Source organism: Ursus arctos, unplaced genomic scaffold (genome assembly GCF_023065955.2).
Source record: "Ursus arctos isolate Adak ecotype North America unplaced genomic scaffold, UrsArc2.0 scaffold_21, whole genome shotgun sequence".
In the NCBI taxonomy this organism is placed as follows: domain Eukaryota; kingdom Metazoa; phylum Chordata; class Mammalia; order Carnivora; family Ursidae; genus Ursus; species Ursus arctos.
The window spans coordinates 50,880,211-50,901,694 of NW_026622886.1; the positions used below are offsets into that span (position 1 = coordinate 50,880,211).

At 33.9% G+C, this 21,484-nt stretch overlaps 2 pseudogenes; both read right to left on the bottom strand.

Moving 5' to 3' along the window:
* Positions 1-4,599: 4,599 nt before the first annotated feature.
* On the bottom strand, positions 4,600-5,535 carry LOC125282644 (olfactory receptor 6C2-like; annotated as a pseudogene).
* A 12,580-nt stretch (positions 5,536-18,115) lies between these two features.
* Positions 18,116-19,044, bottom strand: LOC113249167 (olfactory receptor 6C2-like; annotated as a pseudogene).
* Positions 19,045-21,484: the final 2,440 nt, after the last annotated feature.

Below are 21,484 nucleotides of genomic sequence, written 5' to 3' on the forward strand. Positions count from 1 at the left end.
AATTAATAAAATTATGAATGAAAAGGGAGAGGTCATAACGAACAACAATGAAATTGGAATGATCATTAGAAACTTTTATCAACAGCTTTATGCCAATAACTTAAGCAATCTGGAAGAGATGGAGGCCTTCTTGGAAACCTATAAACTACCAAGACTGAAACAAGAAGGTTGATTCTTTATTTTTTTTTTAAAGTTTTATTTATTTATTTGACAGAGATAGAGACAGCCAGAGAGAGAGGAACACAAGCAGGGGGAGTGGGAGAGGAAGAAGCAGGCTCAGCGGAGGAGCCTGATGTGGGGCTTGATCCCATAACGCTGGGATCACGCCCTGAGCCGAAGGCAGACGCTTAACCGCTGTGCCACCCAGGAGCCCCCAGGAAGGTTGGTTCTTTAAACAGGCCGATTAATTATGAAAAGATTGAAACAGTGATTAAAAACTTTCCAAAAAACAAAATGCCAGGGCCTGACGGATCTCCCAGGGAATTCTACCATACATTCAAAGAAGAAATAATACCTATTCTCCTAAAGCTATTTCAAAAAATAGAAACAGAAGGAAAGCTACCAAACTCATTCTATGAGGCCAATATTACCTTGATCCCCAAACCAGGCAAACACCCGTTCAAAAAGTAGAATTACAGACTGAGTTCCCTGATGAATACGGATACCAAAATTCTCAAGAAGATTCTTGCTAATAGGATCCAACAGTACATTAAAAGGATTATCCATCATGACCAAGTGGGATTCATCCCTGGGATACAAGGGTGGTTCGACATTCACAAATCTATCAGTGTCATAGATTTTAGCAGCAAGAAAAAAGCCAAAAATCATATGATCCTTTCAATAGATGCAGCCCACGGAATGGGAGAATATATTTGCAAATGATGCTACAGTTAAAAGACTGGTATCCAAGATCTACAAAGAACTTCTCAAACTCAATACATGAGAAACAAATAAAGAAATCAAAAAATGGGCAGAAGATATGAACAGACACTTTTCCAATGAAGACATACAAATTGTTAATAGACACATGAAAAAATGTTCAAAATCATTAGCCATCAGAGAAATTCAAATCAAAACCACACTGAGATACCACCTTACGCCAGTTGGAATGGCAAAAATTGACAAGGCAAGAAACAACAATTGTTGGAGAGGATGTGGAGAAAGGGGATCCCTCCTACATTGTTGGTGGGAATGCAAGTTGGTATAGCCACTCTGGAAAACAGTGTGGAGGTTCCTTAAAAAGTTAAAAATTGAGCTACCTTATGATCCAGCCATTGCACTACTGGGTATTTACCCCAAAGATACAGACGTAGTGAAGAGAAGGGCCATATGCACCCCAATGTTCATAGGAGCTCTGTCCACAATAGCTAAATCGTGGAAGGAGCCGAGATGCCCTTCAACAGATGACTGGATTAAGAAGTTGTGGTCCATATATACAATGGAATATTACTCAGCTATCAGAACGAGTTCTCAACATTTGCTACAACATGGATGGCACTGGAGGAGATAATGCTAAGTGAAATAAGTCAAGCAGAGAAAGACAATTATCATATGGTTTCTCTCATCTATGGAACATAAGAACTAGGAAGATTGGTAGGAGAAGAAATGGATAAAGAAAGGGGGATAATCAGAAGGGGGAATGAAGCCTGAGAGACTATGGATTCTGAGAAACAAACTGCGGGCTTCCGAGGGGCGGGGGGTGGGGGAATAGGATAGGCTGGTGATGGGTAGTAAGGAGGCCATGTATTGCATGGTGCACTGGGTGTTATATGCAACTAATGAATCATCCAACTTTACATAAAAAACCAGGGATGTACTGTATGGTGAATAACATAATATAATAAAAATATTATTATTAAAAAAAGAAAAAAATAACATTTCATTAATATCCATATTAAAACTCACATCTCCTAGTTTTATAAGTCAGGGAAAATCCATTTTCCAGAGAAAAACTTGACCCAGTATCACCAAAAGAGTATATAACTGAAAGGACAGAATTGATCATATTTATACTTTTAGGAATTAATTGTAGCCTCACTTGATGTTTATCTACAGTTATTCTTAAAGCTACAAATTTGAAAATAAATGTAATGTTAAAACCTGGATGAGCGCTTCTGCTCACTGCTGATTGAATACGTGGCCACAGTTATAGAATCCTTGTTACTTGAGTTTTTATCTTTAATCAATTGCATAAACTTCCTCAAGATAGATGTGCTGTCATAAGCCCAGGAAATATTTTCTTTCACTTTCCATCACTAAAAAGAAATGGTAGTACAAAGGAACTTCCAGTAGCTTTGGAAAATTTGATGTTCTGAACTATCTTTGCTAGTGTACAGAAATGAAATTAATTTTTGTTATTATTTTGAATGCTGCAAACTTGCTTATTAGTTCTCATAATTGTGGATTTTCTATACACAAGATATATATATATATATATATAGCACTAATATATATATATCTCATAACATTCATATATAAGTGGGATTATATGATCAATGTTTTCTTTTGATTTTTTTCCTTTGACTCATTCTACCCATTCTTCTTTCTGATTACATTGCTTAAGTTCCTACTTCAGATAATCTTCATTAAAATTTGGTTTCCTTCAATACTTTATAAGCTCAGTGATATATAAAAACAAATATTTCTATAATACATAAATAATCTATGCATTCACACAGACACATGCTTATACCAAAATTTTCCAACCTAGAATACTGGCTTTCTTTTGTTCTAATTATATTTTCCATTCTTTTAAGAGACTTTATACTTTCCTTAAATATATACTATACTTCTATGCTAAATTTATTATTTTGGTAATTAAACTTTTTTGACTTTTATGACCAAAATAACATTTGCTCATTGATTTCCTGTTGCTTTTTGCTATTACAGTCTACAGATTTTTAAAACATTTTCCATTTCTTTCAGATAGAATACCGAATTCCCTTATTAATTCCTTTAGTCTCCTGTTAGAGTGTCTTGAGTTTTCTGTGTATGTAAAATGCCCTCAACATAAAAAAAGATATATCAAATCTCATCAGCTTAAAGACAACATCAATTTTAAGGCATGCCATTATACTCTGTATCAGAATTGAAAAGAAAATGTTGGCAATTAGCCTATGAATGATGGTAGATGCCATCCATTGTATGAAAGAGCTGCATTTCAGAAAAGCAAAATGTGAATAAGACTTTAAAATCAAGGAAATGCAATTGTTTTATTTATTCTTTCCCATATTTATCAGGATTATTTTGTTTTCTTATGTCGTTGTCCACGATCTAATAAACTATGGAGCATTTCTGATTTTTACTCATCACATTCATTGGGGTGGGGTTTATCTATGCTATTAGACTTTTCAAAGAACTGGCTTTTGAATTTTTTAAACTTAGTTAATTGATTTCATTTTCTACTCATTAAATTACATTTTCCATTTACTTTTGTTTTTTTTAATTTTTTTTCAAATTCATTAGTATAAGTTTTTCACTTTTGGGCTAGTTTATATATTTTTAAAAAATGAATGCATTTAAGATAACAGAATTTCTTCTCACTACAGCTTTTTCAGTGCTCCAAATAATTGGCAATGGCATGTCTGCACTTCATTGCTTTCCAGATAGCAATTAGTTAATTTGATGTAAATTCCTTAATCCAAGGAATGACATTGCTGTGGATTTTTCCATTCTTTATAGGTAAAACTCTTTATTTCAGTTATTATGGCGGAAGTTGGACTGTAAGAGCTTAATTTGTATTAGAGGTAGGCACAGGCTATCAAATATAACAGGGAATGTTTTCCCCTTGACTCCTAGCTCTATAAGCTGCAGATGATATTTCTCAGGAAAAAAGTAATCTTTCTGTTCAAATGAGTGTGGTTTTCTAACTCAAACGTTCACTGAATGTGCAGTTATTGTGTCATTGCAAGTACTCTCACCACATTAATCCTGAGACTTTCAGCCTAACCCTGTGTGATCCGTGATGCAGTCTCCTGAGCTCACCCTCTAGTCTACGCTCACTTCAGCACCCGTAAGTCAGCTTATTATTGCTCCACTTTTATATGAGCCTTTATTTCTGACACCTCCTGTTACAGCTTTGCAATGATTTCAGCTATAGATTTAAGAGAATATTTATTACATTTTATCCAGTGTTTCTGTGTGTTCATTGTAGTGAAATTCCATCTATTTGTTCAATATTGGAGGTGCTATTATTATTCTTTTTCACATGTATTTTAAATTATGTGATTATTCATCATTTTAGACATTTTACCTAAAATTACTCTTATTACACGTGTTTAGATATCATTATTGTGTATATTGAAGAGCTACAAACAATTTACCCTATCTTTTTCTGAGGAATAACGCTTCTAATGTAATAATATTATGAAGTCAATTTCTCTTCAGATTGGGTTTTAGAAATTGATATGCAAAACTATCAAATATTGGGTTGAAAATCAAAATGCGAGAGTGGCATGAGCAGGGCTCATTGGAAGGTAGGTTAAAGAAGTGTTGAGAAAATTAATGTAACCGAAGCATGTATTATTAAAAAGCAAGAATATAGACTTCCAAAATACATTTATTCTTGTTTTTGAGATGTTTTAAAAATAATATTTCCTTTTACTTAATTGAGAGCAAGGCAATTCTTTTGATCGAGTCCTCAAAGGCTTTCTTAACTTGATTGTTTCTCAAGGTATAAATAAATGGGTTCAATGTAGGTGAAATAGAAAAAATGAGCACTGAAACCACTTTATTAATGGTCACTTTTTCCTTTGATGTAGGATTCACATAGATGAAAATGCATGTGCCATAGGTGATGGAAACCACAATCATGTGGGAAGAACAGGTGGAAAAGGCCTTTTTTCATTGTTGAATGGAAGGGAATCTAAAAATTGTCTTGATGATGTAGGCATATGACAGAACCACACAAGTAAGTGTCATATTCAGGGTCAGCACAGCACAGATTATAACTGTCCATTCCATGAACCATGTATCTGAACATGAGATTTTCACTAAGGGAAATGCATCACAGCCAAAATGATCAATTATGTTAAAGTCACAAAATTTTAGGTTTAAGCCCAGGCTAAGTGGTGGGATTATTATACATAAGCCAGCCATCCAACAACAGATGACGAGATTCCTGCAGACGCTGCTGCTCATGATGGTTACATAATGCAGGGGTTTGCAGATGGCCAGGTAGCGGTCATAGGACATGGCGGCCAACAGAAAAAACTCCGATACTCCACAGAGGTCCGTAAAAAACACTTGGATGACACAAGCATTATAGGTAATGACTCTGTCACCTGTTGCTATGCTATACAAATATCTGGGAACAATGACAGATATGAATGAGATCTCCAAGAAGGAGAAATGTTTTAAGAAAAAGTACATGGGTGTTTTAAGGTGGGGATCCACAAAAGTGAGGATGATGATGGTCAGGTTTCCAGTTACACTCAGCGTGTAGGTGAGAAATAGAAAGATAAAAACCAGAACTTGCAGCTCAGGGTCATCCGTCAGGCCCAGCAGAATGAATGTTGTTACTGTACCGTTTCTCATCACTGACTTCTGACTTCTCTCCAACCTGCATGTGAGATTCAGATAAACGTTCTCATAGATTATAGATTATTTTAACTGTTCTAAAGTATAAGGTACTCAAGTTTTTATATTAAATTATGTTTATTCATAAACATATATTATTTATATATTTACATTTTATGTCTATCCCGTGCATAGGATTTTCCCATGTGACTAAGTAGATTACTGAGGGAGTGTCCTTTTAGGGGTAACAAAAATTCTTCCCTGTTCAGAAACTAAGTCACAAAATTTCACCCTCAATTTCAAGTCTTTTCTTGACACTTTGGGCCTTTTTAGAAAAACAGTGCTAGCATAACTTGGGCTCACTATATAGACACTACAGCAAAACTAGAGTTGTTTAGGGACACCTGAGTGGCTCAGTGGGTTGGGCATCTGTCTTCAGCTCAGGTCATGATCCCAGGACCCTGGGATCCAGTGGAGTCCTGCATGGGGCTCCTTGCTCAGCAGGGAGCCTACTTCTCCCTCTGCCTGTCTCTCCCCCTGCTTGTGCGCTCTCTCTGACAAATAAATAAATAAAATCTTTAAAAACAAAACAGAACTGGAGGTCTTTGTTCCAAAAGAAGATTTTTGTTCTTTGGTGTGTTTTTAGGTTAAGTGAGCTTAATTCTTATAAACAACTTCACACCCTGCTGATTCCCCCACCTCCTGCTACACAGCCTAGCTACTTGTTTTTCTGAATATTTGCATTACCAGCTGCATTTGTGTTACCTTTCCTGTGGATACAAGTGATGACTGCCTTCTCTTCCCTCTCTCATCTTCCAGTCAGTGAATTATTTTGTTTTCACCTGCAGGGACTCAAATATGTCTAATATACAATCTAGATCTTAAGCCTTGCAGTTTTCTGATGTTTTCCCCTTTGTGACATTTTCTCCTTGCATGCTGAGTTTATTTGTTTTATGAGCAAATTCACTGTATTGTTTAACTTACTGTGTTTTCTTCTGAGTTTGGGGCAGAATTGTTTGTGGCAGAATTGCTTGGGACTATTTGCCTCATTCACAGTGTTTCTAATATATAGAAAAATCACTAACTGAGGATCAAGGTTTACTCAAAAGTTAAAATCCTCTTAGGAAATTTAGTTTCTCATTCAATAACTATCAAATATTTCTATCAAATGGAGATGCAAAAGGAATATTTATATACTTGCAGCCCACCCACCTTCCTTTCATCTTTTCTCTGAATCTCTGAGATAATGTGTATTACTGTGAAATCTTACTCAGCCCTCAAATGTTGAGCATAATTCAATTTTCAAAATATAGCTGTTTTTTCTAAGATACTACAACTTACTTTGTGATGGAAGTTAATAAGATTGACACTAAAGTGTAACTAACTGATTTTGTTTATTCTGTCTTTCTAACGAGTCTTCAGAATGAGCACAGGACTGTCATGAGATGCTGTCATTTCAGTTATTATGGTGTTCTTCTCGGGGTTAGGAAGACGAATGCAAAGGCATGCTCATATACTTCTATATAGATGAAGACAGTTTATTTTCAATTTGAGGTTGAATATCTATCCAAAGTTACCCTAAATACTTCTCACATCGAGTTAGATACAGATTTGTTTGCATACCTTATGCATACAAACCTCCAGGCAATGACATTTATCTACAGAAGGGAAATTCATTCTAAAAAAATGACATCTCAGAAATATATCTTAGATACATTAAAAATATAAAAATTATCACTAATATCCATTTTCTTTCCTAGAGGAAAATATAACCTAGATCCTACAAAGGGAATTACAGTCAAAGAAACACACTTTCTTATACTTACTCTTCTGTTAGTAAATCAGAGCTTCTGTTGATTGTTTGACCATAGCCAATATTAAGACCACAATGTTGAAAGTGATATTTTTATAAAGGTATCTATGTCTTCATATTCACTGACATGTCTGGGAATGCATAGAACTCCCTCTGCTTACTATCTCCAACAACTTGGACAGACTTGGAAATGGGCTTAGCGCTGTTAGAAGCCTCCAGATATTTTCTTACTATCTCCATCATTGAAAAGAAAAGAAATTACTCTAAGGGCTGAGGAACTCTTTCCACTGGTGGAGGGAATGGATTTTAAATCATAAAGGCGGAGAGAAATGCGTTTACCATGTCAAATGTGACTTTTCTTTTTAATGTGCAGAAAATGTCAAAATAGAAAAAAAGTGGTCTTTGGGGACCTACAGTCAAGAGTCATTAATTTTCTGAGTAATGAAGTTTGGCACAAACACAAGTAACACCGGCTTCAGAGGGGACTGTGCCTTTGGAGATAGGAGGCTGTTACAGCATCATTTGACACAGGTCAGGAGGGCAACTGTGTCATTTAAGTTACATAGTTAATTTGTTTTAAACTTTCACACCCACTAAGGCATTTGGAAGATTGTGATCCTTTACTTACGAATGAAATCCTTTATTATATAGATGTTTTATTGTCATTGGCTAATTTTAATCAGAGAAGCAAAAGGAATAGTTTGTGTAATTATGTAAGGCTACTGCTTGCATTATGGATCTTATCCTTTCAGATTTTTTTCTCTAAATTTATCAACTGTATTATAGGTATTATTTATGAATGCATAAAGATTTTCAGTCATATAATTAGATGCAAAATATATGCTTTATGGTTGCACAGCAACACAGATATACTTAATGCCACTAATTTTACACTTCAAAATGGTCAAAATGGTAAATTTTATGTTATGTATATTTTACCACAATAAAAACATAGGCTTTTATATATTTAATCATTTATTAATTTATCCCATGATATATATTTGATTTTTCCAGTCATTCACTATTAATAATGTTGGCTGTATGAATATTTTGGCAATTTTAAACCAATGCCTGAATTAAATGTACAGTGTTCTTTCAAAAGCATTTTCATGCAAATATTTTTGTGTGTGTGAGAATGATTGGTGGAAGTGAAATTTCTAGATAAAAATACTATTCTGCTTTTAGAAAATTTGTATAATAAGAGCCATAAGAAAATTTTATATCAAACGTGTGCCACCATAATTAGGTTTTAGTGTACATTATTTTTATTTTTATGCTTATTTGTATCTTATTCTTTTAAATATGTTAAGTATGAATTTTAAGATTTTAATGAGTCTTTAAAAGTGTCATTGCTGATTTTTGGCATAAAGTTCATGGTTTTATAGAGTCAAATTTATCTTTTTTTTTGCTTTTTAATTTTTAACAGCACTATGGAGATATAATTGACATTAAATAAACTGTACACATTTAAAGTGTACAATTTTATAAGTTTTGACATATTGTATATTTCCAAGAAAATAACAGAATAATCACAATAATAAATATATCAATTATTCCTCAAAGTTTCCTTGTGCCCCTTGTTAAATCCTTCCTTCTTGGTCCCTGCCTCTCTTCCCTCCACTGCTGCTATTTACAGCCAACCATCTTTCATCTGGCTTATTTTATTCAGCATGAGTTTTGAGATTCATTCACATTATTATGTGTATCTGTAACTCATTCCTTTTATTTTTGAGAAAAATTCCATTTGTGGATATATCACGATTTGCTTACTATTCACCCGGATAAAGATATTTTGTCATTTCAGTTTTAAGGCGCTTACAAATAAAGCTGCTATGAACCTTCATGCACAAATCTCTTTAATGACATATCCTTTCATTTCATTGATGATTGGATAAACCCCTAGGAGTGGAATGGCAGGGCATATGGAAGGTATCTATGGTACTTTTTAAGAAACCAGGGTTCCAAAGCAGTCACGTGATTTTATAGTCCCGCCAGTGGTGTAGGAGTATTTCATTTCATTTCTCTTTTCTTTTCTTTTGTTTTCTTTCTTTTTTTTTCTTTCTTTCTTCTTTTTCTTCTTTTTTTTTTTTTTTACAAGACTTTATTTATTTATTGGAGAGAGAGAGACAGAGTCACGAGAGAGAGCTAGAGCAGGGAGGAGACAGAGAAGCAGGCTCTCCACTAACAGGGAGCCAGATGGGGGCCTCGATCGCAGGACTCTGGGATCCTGACCTGAGCCAAAGGCGGACACTTAACTAACTGAGCCACCCAGGTGCCCCTTATGGTCCACTTCTTCGGTATGATCAATTTTTATACTTTTAGACATTCTAGTAGGTGTTGTGGTATTTCACTGTGATTTTAATTTTTGTACACCTAATAGCCAATGATGTTGAATAACTTTTGTTGCATTTAGTTGCCATCTGTATATCTTCTTTGGTAAAGTATCTGTTTAAATCATTCACTTATTTTTAAATTGGGTTGTGACTTTTCTTATTATTGAGTTTTGAGAGTTTTTATTCAGTCTGGATACAAGTCCTTTATCAGATATATGATTCACAAATATTTTTCCCCAGTTTGTTGCTTGTCCTATTCTCTTAATATCTTTTTAAGAGCAGAATTCAGAATCCTTCATTATGATAGATAACATTTCATCATTTTTTAAAATGTGTCATGCTTTTATTATTGTATCTAAAAAATCTTTGCCTAACCCAACAATAATATCCTACTGTGTTTTTTTCCTAGAAGTATTATAGTTTGTTTTACATTTGTCTGTGATTCATTTTGAGTAAATTTTTGTCAATCGGTCTGTAAATAGTACAAGATACATATCAAAGTTCCTTAAAAAACAGGGCTATTCAATTCTTTCAGTGCCATTTATTGAAAAGACTGATCTTTTTTTAATGAATTATTTCTGCATCTCTATAAAAAATCAATTGACTATAAATGTAAGGTTTTACTCCTGGAGTGTCATTTCTTTTCCACTGACCTATTTCTCTGTCTTTACACCAATATCACCCTGTCTCGCTTTATAATAAGTGTTAAATTAAGGTAGATCCTTTAAGTTTGTTCTTTTCATAGTTGAATTCATTATTAAAGGCCTTTTGAATTTCCATTTGAATTGTATAATTGCCTGTCAATTTCTAGAAGAAATTCTGCTTGGATTTTAAGATTGAATTAAATCTGTGAATTAATTTGGAAATAATTTAACTCTTAACAAGATTTAGTTTTTGATTCATGAAAGTAACACATATCTCCACTCAGTTGGCTCTTTTTAAGCTTCCTTCAACAAATTCTTAGTTTTCAGTAGTCAGATCTTTTACATGTTTTGTCAGGTTTAGACCTAAGTATTTCAAAATTTTGATACTATTTTCTTAGTGTTCAATTTCTGATTGTTGCTGGTATATAAAAATATGTTTGAATTTTGTATGTGGATTTTTTTCAAGCAGAATTTATAAATTCACTTATTAGTTCTAACAGCTTTTGTTTTCGTAGACTCCGTAGGATTTTCCACACAGAAGATCAAGTTGCAGGGAAATAAAGGCAGTTATTTTCTTCCTATCAAATCTAGACTTTTTTCATTTTTGGACTTACTGCATTAACTGTAACCTTCAGTATCATTTTGAGTAGAAATGGTTAACAATGGGCATCCTTGTCTTGCTCTTGATCTCAGAAGGGAAACATTCAGTATTTCATTATTAAATGTGATGTTAGTTGAGTGTTCTGTAGATACCTGTTATCAAGTTGAGGAACTTTCTTTTCTGGTTTGCTGAGAATTTTTAAAATTAGAAATGGATACTGGCCTTTTTAAAAATGCTTCTGAATTGATTGAGATGATCATACATATGTATACATTTAATATTTTAGTCTCATTATATGGTTGATTTTACTGCTTGATTTTCAGATGTTAAATCAATCTTACATTTCTAGGATAAAATCCTCTGGGAGTATACATAGATATATCTATCTTATCTATATATCCATAGATGGATTCTAATGGCTAATGTTTTATTTTTCCATTTGTATGGAAAATATTAGTTTATAAGTTTCTTTACTTGTGTTCTGAACAAAAGATTCACGACAGCTGTGTTTCGGTTTTGAAAAGGAGAGAAAACTTTATTATTTTTATAGAAACCTAATAGAAACAAAGGAGAAAAGGAATCTACCCACAGAGGAAACAATAGTAGGCAATAAATGAGAATAAGGCAAAGTTACATCAAGTCAGGTACTTACAGCACCCAACCTCATTAGCTGGGGAAGCCTGGTGGAAACAGCCAGGCTGGAGTCTGGATTGGGAGGCCTGGGTGGAGCGTCCTCCCCTCAGGGGAGACTCCCAACTGACCATCCCCGTGAGGGCCATATTTATAGGGCAACAAGCAGGGTTTCAAATTAAACATTTGTTCGCCTACATGGTGTTTGGAGCAAGCTGCATTTCCATGTTATATGTTTCTATATTTTTAAGGATCCTGGGCTATGAGTGTCTGCCTCCCCTCCTGGCTTCCCTTTTGGGGGCCAGCCCAGGCGGTAGCAGGAGGGGATGTGAGACAAGATTTGTAGCTCTTGGTGTCCAGAACAGAAGGGCCAGTTCTGACTTGGAGGCCAGATAAGATATGTTAAACAACCAGGCTCCCAAGGTGATTCACACAGCATGAGTCTCACAAACCACATGCCTTAGTCTGCCTGTGTGTGCTGCCCCGGTGGTCAGTTATGCAGGACAACCACAGAAACATCTATCCATGCAGAACAACTTGTGATATATTTGTCTGATTTTGTCAGATTATCGTTGACCTCATAAAATAAGTTTGGAAATGTCCTCTCCTTATTAGTTTTCTGGAATCATTTGTGTAGAATTGGTATTATTTCTTACTTACATATTTGGTACAATTCACCAGAGAAGCTGTATGGCTTGGATTTTATATGTGGGAATGTTTTAGATCACATTTTATTTTAATGTTTTTTTATTATATTATGTTAGTCACCATACAGTACATCCCTGGTTTCTGATGTAAAGTTCGATGATTCATTAGTTGCGTATACCACCCAGTGCACCATGCAATTTTAAATGTTGTGAAACGTAGATACCTATTAATCTCTTTTTTTTTCTTCTTGAAGTGAATTTTGTTTTTATCTGTGATTTGAAAGTTAATTCTAGCAAGCCTGGCGTTGGCCTAAGCTATTTTTGCTAATTTCCAGCATAGCACTGACCCCAAGGAAAAGCATGAAATATACCGATCAATAATGTTTCTTTGTAACCATGGGTCTGAGGATTTTCAGGACAGTTTGTACCAGCTTGTTAACGTTGTTTATTGATAATAGTGATATTGATCATTGGCACTGGATCTAGGTGAGACCACTATAGGGATCTCCTTTTGAGCTATTTATGTAACAGGAATATTCCTACATAGTAAAATATCAAGACTTAGAGAGTCAGCTATGACTCTATTTGGGCTTTTTGGGATGAGGTGTTTTCTGCACAGATCAGTGGTTTCTGACCTGAGAGAGGAAGTATGTCCAGCAATGTTTCTTACAGAGGGAGGACAATAAGAGGTGTGAGTCTTGCCTCTTCAGATCCCTTAACGTAAGCCAGGCTTTGTCGTGAGGCGTATCTTTATTTTAATGGTGTTCATATAGTGTATTATTTTCTTGTAATAAACTGTAGCTGTAAATATTGTCACCTTGGGCCCTTGTGAATCATCTCTAACGATCAAACATATTTAAGTGTCACCATTGTGCACCAGTGCAGCACGATCGAAGGAGTTCATGTTATCTAAGTTGTCAACTATGGTTATGCACTTTAAATTATATTCCTGTGTTATCCTTTTAATAGCTGTAAAATCTATAGTTATATCACCTCTCTCACACCTTATATTTGTAATTTGTGGCTTTCCCTTTCTTTCTTGATTTTCTCTAAGAACCCAGATTTATTTATCGTTTTCTTCTTCTATTCCAATTGATTCCTACAATGATTTTTATGATTTCTTTTTTTTAAAAATTTGCTTTGTATTTGATTGACTCCTCCCCCCTTTCCCCCCAATTTTAGGGGAAAATTGAGAACATTTATTAGAGATTTTTCTTCTATATTTATAGAGGGACTTTAATGCTATAAATTTTCATCCAGTTACAGCTTTAGTTATGTCCAACCTACGTTGACAGGTGCTTTAATTCTCATTCATTTCAAAATACTTTAAATATCTCTTTTCATTTCTTCATTGACCGATGTTCCATCTAGATTTGCATTCGTTTCCATATTTTTGGAGATTTTTCTCATGTCTGTTGTTACTTTAATTCTATTGTAGTCAGAGTTCATACTCCATAAGTATGATTTGAATTATTTTATGGCCCAGAATATGGTTTGTTTTATTATGTGTATTTCATGTATTTTTCCATATATTTATGTATACATGTATCTTATACACATCTATCTATCATCTATCTATCTATCATCTATTTATCTTTCTATCATCTGTCATTATCATCTATCATCTATATGCATAAATATAGACACATATTGAAGGGTTTGGTCAAGGTTTGTATTATAAAAATTTGATTTATGAAACACATTTTCCACCTTTCCAAAAAAAGAAAAACCACCAAAACAATTCATAGGAATTCCCCAGATCAAATGGTGTAACTCTAATGTATTTATGTTTAATAACTGCATTACATTCCATTAATTGATAGATTTTCATTTGGCTTTAATTTTTTTTTTGCCACCAGAAATGCTGCATTCCATACTCTGCCTTTCTTTTCATACTATGCTTTTAATACTGTGTATTCTTTAAGAATGGTGCTTTAATTTCTGAATGTCAGATTTGCAGATGGAATTTCTATGTCAAGGTGTGCTTATACTTGATTGCTTGTTGGAAACCTTTAGCAATTTAAATTTCCACATTTGCTATAGGAAGTAGCCTTGTCCCCTGATCCCAGTCAGCAACAGATGAATTAGTTCTTTTCAAAATTGACAGTTTGATTAGTGTAAATTTTTACTTCAATTCAGATATTTTGGCCTTAGACTGTTAGTGCAGTTGACAACCATAATTTCTTCACTAAATGAGATTTAATATTCTCTAAATTGTCTATTTCTATTTTAAGCTTATTTCTATTTAGATTTTTTTCATTTATATTGTTAACTTATAAGAGGTCTTTGTTTGTCTTAGAAGTCATCCTTTTGTCTGTCAGTGTTACACATTTCATTTTACCATTATTTGACTTACAAATTTTTTCAGGGGTATCTTCCCCCCCCAGTGGTATCTTTTGCCAATCAAAATGGTGAAAACACATGTAATCAAATAGGGTTCTTTTCTTTTGTCACCTTCTGCCTTTAAATTCTGAAGAAAGAAAATTTCTGCTCCCTTTATATTATCATGGTCATGTATATTTTTAATAACATTTTACTTATTTATTTTTTATATTTAGAATTTTAAAACATTTAGAATGTAAACTATTTGTTGTATGAATACAAGTAAAACTTTTCCATTTGAGTTTTTGTGTGTGAGACTGAAGGAATTATTAAATAAACCATGATTTTTCTACTGAACTGAAATTTTCCGACTTCTATAGAACAAGCAAAACAAACCATTCTATAAAAATAAAGACTATTTATTGTCTGTCCTTTTATAATCTTATCTGTTCTACTGACCATTTTATCTTCTCTTGTTCCAATACCGTATAAATTTGATTTCATTGATATATATGTTTTGATATTATATAAAGCAAGTTTCTGTTCACTAATATTTATTTTTCATTTATCTGTCCTGCATTCATGAGATTTTATTCTTCCATATTAACTTAGAGACAATTTGTGTAATTAGAAAAATGTATAAAGCTGATTCTAATTGGAGTTGTGTTAAAATTATGTATTAAGAGTGAGCAAATTGATATTTTATGATATAATACATTGTATTCATAGTGGAACTTACTCCTGGGTAGTCATACTGATAGCTTCATTAGTAGGGGCTCATTTCTTCTATAAATGTTGTCAGTTGACTTTGGTTGCTTCTATCCTTTATCCAAGTTACTAAATATTCTTACTCGTCTATTAGCTTCTTATTAGATTTTTTTGTGTTCTAGGTACATAATAATGTCGTCAGAAAGAAAATACCATATTTCATTGACTCTATTTAAGTGCATGTCATTATTTTATGTACTTTTATTTTACTTTTGTTTTATGTATTTTTATTAAAAATGTGGTTGAAATATGGACATCTTTATTAAAATGTCTTTCATTGTAAGGCACATCCACATTTCAAAGATGTAAATACTTGAAAAGATATGGCTTTCATAATTTTTTTTAAGATTTTGCTTATTTATTTGAGAGAGAGAGTGAGCAAGAGTGAACACGCGCAGGGGCAGAGGGAGAAGTAGACTCCCCTGCTGAGCAGGGAGCCTGACACAGGGCTGGTCGTGACCTGAGCCGAAGGCAGATGCTTAACTCACTGAACTACCCAGGTGCCTTGGCTTTCATAATTTCTAACTACAATAGTTCCATAACTTCATGCTGATAATCATCTCAACTATTTTATTATTTATCTTATGGCATTTTCAAGATGGCAGTGAAATGCTGGGTATCAGTGATGAAAGGGAGCATTTTTATGTGTTTCTTGATTTTAACTGACTACTGTGTTTTACTGCTTAATATAATTGTTTCAATTGTATTTCTTTAGATATTTTTATTTTAGTAGTTCATCATATTCTCATTTTCCTTTAAGTTTTTTAGAAACAATTACTGATTTTTATCCAGTGATATTTTATCTATTAGTCAAATCCATATAGAATGTTCTTTGTTCAATTTGTTGTTACAACAAAATCAGGCTGTATTTCATATATGTATTTCTATATCTGTATACATTTATCTATCACCTGTCATCTGTTTATCTATTTATTTACCTGTCATCCACCTATGTGTTATCATCATCGTCTATCATCTATCTGTCTCTCTATATGTATCATCTACACCCTTGTGTAATTGGAATAAATCTTGATTGATCAAAGTATAATTTTTGACTCTTTTGTTGGATTCTATTTGAAATAGTCTAACTGTATTCATCAGTAAATTATTAAATATTGATTAAAACAAAAATTAAATAATAGTATGCCTTAATGTTTTAATCAGATTTTTGTCAAATATTAAGATGTTTCATAAAATTCATTATTGTTTAGATAATTGAAATCTTAATTAGATGATCATCTCTTGCTTTACCATGGTTGGTTGTAATTTGGTCCTCTTGCCTCTTTAATGGTAAATCTTATTTGGCTTCCCAGATGTTATATGGAGATCAATCTAATTAAGTTTTCCACATCTTGAATTAATTTTCAAAATTTTGTTTTGCTAAATCTTGTTCGTAGCTCTAGATCTTCACATTTTGTTGTGGTGGTGGAATCATGACAGCACATCCATGAAGTCATTCTAATTCGTACTGCATTAGTATTCATATCTTCCTTCTGATTTGTAACCTTACATGTTTTGCTCTTTGTTTTGTATTAACTGATGCTTCTGGGAAATTTATCAGTTTCCTTGAAATTTTTTTAAAAAGTCAACTTTTAGGTTTATTTATCTTTTGAAATTTATTTAATTTTCTTTTCTTAGTAAAATCATGTCCTACATACAATTAATTTTATAATTTTAAAATGTTATGATAAGCAAATAAAGTGTTGCTTTATTTTGTGTTCTGTTTACTTCTGAAAATAATGAATAATTCTTTGATTACTTCTGTGTATAGCTTTTCATGAGTTGTTATGAAGTGTATCTATTTCAATGAAGATGTATTTCTTAAATTCCAAAGAGTTATCACTGGATTCACTGTTTAATTCTTTACATATGGTATTAGTAGATTATTTTTTATAGCATTTGATATGTAAATGATCTCTTTTAGTTAGAGAAACATAACAGTCCCCAACTCCTTATCCATAGTTCATATAAGGAAGAGACAGAGAAATTTCCTAGAGAAAATTGTTGTGTTTTCATGAAAGTGGGCACTTTTCCTCTAAATCACACTTTTTAACATCTTGACTTTATGCTATCTTGTCTGTTTCGTGTGTTTTCACCACTTAAACCCTGACACTTCACCTCCCTTCTTCATATGGATATTTAATCCAAGCCCCTGTAACCCAGAGGATACTGCCCTTCTCCGTCCTCCTTTCTGGGCTTTCCTGGGAATCCACAGTCACACGTGGGGTTATTTATCTTCATTCCTGATTATTCTGTAGTCTGATATGTTGTGATTGCCCACATTTTAACCTTTACTCTTAGCTATATATTCAAAAGAATATTTGTGAGATTTTATCTAGTATTTTTTAATATATTTTCCTATAGTATTAAAAATGCTGCTATCTTCTGTCTCAGTTGATCCTTGCATTATTATATCAAGCCCTCATGCATTTTAGTCACTATTTTATCATAAAATTTCCATCTCACTTGAATTTTTGTAGTATTTTATGCATGGCTGAGTGCAGTAATCAGCATACCATGCTACCAGTTTTATGGAAGACTAAAGAAGAGTTTTATTATAGCATAAGATTTAGTTATATGGCATTATATTTATCTACAAATGAGTTTATGAGATGTACACTTTCATTTTCTTTACTGAGACGTCTTCCACAAGAAGTTGAGTAAGAACCATGGAAAGAAATAAGTTGATTAAGGTGCAATGTAAGTAAATTGAAAGAGGAGCTGAGAAATATAACTGAAATTTAGACTGTTAAAAGATAAAGAAAATTATAAGCATCATTAGACATGTTTAGCAACCATTCACCTTTTATTTAACTTCATTTATTGACTGCTATTTTATTTTACTTCTTTAAGAATGCTACAGTTCTTTTGATTGAGTCACTGAAGGCTTTTTTTACTTGCTTATTTCTCAGTGTATAAACAAATGGATTTAATGTATGTGAAGTGGAAGAAAAGAGCAGTGAAACCACTTTGTAGTGGTCACTTCTTCCTTTGCTGTCGGATTCATATAGATGAACATGCATGTGCCGTAGGTGATGGAAACCACAATCATGTGGGAAGAACAGGTGGAAAAGGCCTTTTTTCTTTTCTGGACAAAGGAAATCCTAAAATTGTTTTGATAATGTAAGTATAAGATAGACCTACACACATAAGGGTCAGAATGAGGGTCAGCACAGCACAGATGAAAACAGTTTTTCCATGAGCCATGTGTCTGAACATGAGATCTTCAGGAGGGGAGAAGCATCACAGAGAAAGTGATCAATAAAATTCAAGTCACAAAATTTCAGATTTAGCCCCAGACTAAGTGGGGAGATTATGACCAACAACCCAGCCAACCAACAGCAAAAAATATGACTCCTGCAGACGCTGCTGCTCATGATGGTTACATAATGCAAGGGTTTGCAGATGGCCACGTAGCGGTCATAGGACATGGTGGCCATCAGAAAAAACTCCGATACTCCACGGAGGTCCGTAAAAAACACTTGGATGACACAAGCATTATAGGTAGTGGCTCTGTCACCTGTTGCTATGCTATACAAGTACCTGGGAATACAGGCAGTTGTGAATGAGATCTCCAAGAAGGAGAAATTTTGTAAAAAGAGGTACATGGGTGTTTTAAGGTGGGGATCCACAAAAGTGAGTGTGATGCTGGTCAGATTTCCAGTTACACTCAGCATGTAGGTGAGAAACAGATAAAAATCAGAACTTGCAGCTCAGGGTCATCTGTCAGGCCCAGCAGAATGAATGCTGTTATTGTACCATTTCCCATCACTGATGTCTTCTGTCCAATCTACACACTTGATAATTCAGAGAGATTATTTTGTATAGATTCTATTGACTGTACAAAATCTTTGGAAAAAATGTACAAAATAATTTAATCAGCCCTACCATCACTATATTTCCATATTATATTATATTAACTTATTACTATATATATATTTTTGTTTGTTCCAAGTTTTTGTTAAATTCCAGTTAGTTAACAGATAGTGTAATATTAGTTTCAGAAGTAGGATTTAGTGACTCATCACTTACATATAGCACCTGGTGCTCATAACAGCAAGTGCCTTCTTTAATACCCATCACCCATTTAGCTTATCCCCCTAACCACATCCCTCCAGCAACCCTCAGTTTGTTCTCTACAGCTAGGAGTCTGTTTCTTGGTTTACCTTCCTCTCTCTTTTTTTTTCTTTCCACTATGTTCATCTGTTTTGTTTCTTAAATTTCACATATGAGGGAAATCCCATGATATTTGTCTTTCTCTGACTGACTTATTTTGCTTAGCATGATACACTCTGGCTCCATCCACATCATTGCAAATGGCAAGATTCTGTTCTTTTCTGATGGCTCAGTAATATTCCATTGTATGTATATAACACATCTTCTTTATCCAGTCATCAGTTGGTGGACATTGGGCTCTTTCCATGATTTGGCTATTGTTGATAATGCTGGTATAAACATTGGGGTGCACATGCCCCTTCAAATCAGTATTTTGTATCCTTTGGGTAGACACCTAGTGCAATTGGTAGATCATAAGGTAGTTCTATTTTTAACTTTTTGAGGAATCTCCATACTGTTTTCCAGAGTGGCGGCACCAGTTTGCATATATTTTAAATCACGGTATGGATGTGATTAAATTATCTTCTGATGTGGTGTGATTTCATGTGTATGAAAATGTAATTTGGCTCCCCCAAATACTTAACTGTTCAGAACAAAGTAAAAAAAAAGAAACAACCCACATCATTAAAATTATGCTTTTGTTTAACAGTTTGGTCCCTGTCCAAGCGATAATATATGATATATAATTTGAAACCTTTCTAGAGTCTTGACCAGAATGTGGGGTCTCTGCTTTGGTTTTATAAGATTTTTTCTTTGTCTTTGTATGTTTATTTTTGGATAAATGCATTCTCTGTCATGAACAATGCTAAATCTTACATATAAGACTATATATAAACTCCTCCCCTTCTCTTCCTTCCATATTTCTCTATCACAGCTTTGTAGTACAGCTCAAAATCCGGCATTGTGATTCCCCCAGCTCTGTTTTTCCTTTTCAACAGTTCCTTGGACATTCGGGGCCTTTTCTATTTCCATACAAAGTTAAGGACTATTTGTTCCAGTTCTTTGAAAAATGTTCTCGGTATTTTGATCGGGATAGCATTGAAAGTGTAGATTGCTCTGGGTAGCATGGACATTTTATCTATGTTAATTCTTCCGATCCATGAGCATGGAATATCTTTCCATCTTTTTATGTCTTCCTCAATGTCTTTCAAGAGTGATTTATAGTTTCTAGAATATAGGTCCTTTACGTCTCTGGTTAATTCCAAGGTAACGTATGGTTTTTGGTGCTATTGTAAATGGGATGGATTCCCTAATTTCTCTTTCTTCGTTCTCGTTATTCATGTACAGAAATGCAACTGATTTCTGAGCATTGATTTTGTATCCCGCCACGTTACTGAATTGCTCTATAACTTCTACTAGTTTGGGAGTGGCTTCTTTTGGGTTTTCCATATAGAGTATCATGTCATCTGAGAAGAGAGACATTTTGACTTCTTCTCTGCCAATTTGGATAACTTTGATCCCTTTTTGTTGTCTGATTGCTGTTGCAAGTACTTCCAGTACTATGTTGAATAATAGTGGTGAGAGTGGGCATCCTTGTCGTGTTCCTGATCTTAAGGGAAAGACTTCCAGCTTTCCCCATTGAGAATAATATTTGCAGTGGCTTTTCATAGATGGCTTTTATGAGATTGAGAAATGTACCCTCTATTCCTACACTCTGAAGGGTTTAATCAGGAAAGGATGCTGTATTTTGTCAAATGCTTTTTCTGCATCCATTGAGAGGATCATATGGTTCCTGAGTCTTTTCTTGTTGATATGATGTATCACGCTGATTGATTTGTGAATATTGAACCATGCTTGCATCCCAGGTATGAATCCCACTTGATCATGATGAATAATCCTTTTAATGTACTGTTGGATTCTATTAGCAAGTATCTTGTTGAAGATTTTGGTGTCCATATTCATTAGGGAAATTGGTCTGTAATTCTCCCTTTTGAGGGGGTCTTTTTCTGGTTTGGGGATCAAGGTAACTTTGGCCTCATAGAATGAGTTTGGTAGCTTTCCTTCTGTTTCTCTTTTTTGAAATAGCTAGGAGAATAGGTATTATTTCTTCTTTGAATGTTTGGTAGAATTTCCCAGGAAAACATTCCGGGCCT